Genomic DNA, 1,108 nt, shown 5'->3' on the forward strand with positions numbered 1-1,108 from the left:
TTCCACTTGGCAATGGATTGTGCATTTGCATGTAAGCTTTTGGTTGGCGTAAGGTTTGTTGGGTGTCTTTTTGGAATTGGAGAGAACTCGCATGAAAAGATGGAGTGTATCCTCAAGAGATGGTTTCCTTGATTGTGTAGGCAATTGTTGATATTGTGGAAACTGTTGTGGTTGTTGTCTGCCAACTTGGAGGTGCGGTTGCATGGGAGGATTTCCTGTTGGTCATCATTGTTGTGGTCCTTTTGCCCAAGAGAAATTTGGATGTCTAGCCCACCCTGGGGTTGTATGTGTTCGAGTAAGGATCATTCCCGGATTTTTGAAAAGTGTGCATAGCATGAACTTGTTCAGAGAGAAGTTCTGGGAATGCTGCACCAGATAGACAAGACTGCATAGGATGGGCAGGACTCGAACATGTGGCATATGCCTCGACTTGAGCTGTTTGTGGTGGTCCATTATTTAATACCAGAGCATCAACTTTCTTTGTCAAGTTATCAAGCTTGGCACTCAGCTCTGGTATGACTCCTATCTCATATATACCACCTCTCTTTTGTGGTTGGGGACTTTTGTCACCTCTATTTGAATAATCCCATTGCTGGGAATTTTCGCACAAGGTTTCAAAGAAGTTCCACGCTTCGACATCACTTTTGGTCATGAATGACCCTCCACTGGTGGCATCAACCATGCGACGGTTCGGTGGTGTCAGAACCGTCATAGAAGTATTGAACTTGTTGCCACTTCTCAAAACCATGGTGAGGACATTTAAGAAGCAAGTCCTTCCATCTTTCCCAACATTCATGAAAGTGCTCGCCCTCTTTTTGTGTGAAGTTAGTAATTTCTCTACGGAGGGCATTGGTTTTGTGAACGGGGAAGAACTTGTTTAAGAACTTCTTAGACAGTTGGTCCCATGTAGTGATAGATCCAACTTCTAGGGAATTCAACCATGCTTTCGCCTTATCCTTCAAGGAAAAAGGAAACAGCGTAGGCGGATCGAATCGTCTGAGAAGTTTTGGAACTTAAAGGTGGAGCAAATGTTTAAGAATTCCTTCACATGATGATATGGGTCCTCCTTGTCCAATCCATAAAAGGATGGCAACAATTGTATGACTCC

At 43.7% G+C, this 1,108-nt stretch overlaps 1 non-coding gene across 1 annotated transcript; it reads left to right on the forward strand.

The window, feature by feature from the left end:
• Positions 1–741: 741 nt before the first annotated feature.
• Positions 742–848, forward strand: LOC131238109 (small nucleolar RNA R71). Its single transcript, XR_009167524.1, has one exon. It is a non-coding gene; the product is annotated as a small nucleolar RNA R71 (small nucleolar RNA).
• Positions 849–1,108: the final 260 nt, after the last annotated feature.

Source organism: Magnolia sinica, chromosome 2 (genome assembly GCF_029962835.1).
Source record: "Magnolia sinica isolate HGM2019 chromosome 2, MsV1, whole genome shotgun sequence".
Lineage (NCBI taxonomy): Eukaryota > Viridiplantae > Streptophyta > Magnoliopsida > Magnoliales > Magnoliaceae > Magnolia > Magnolia sinica.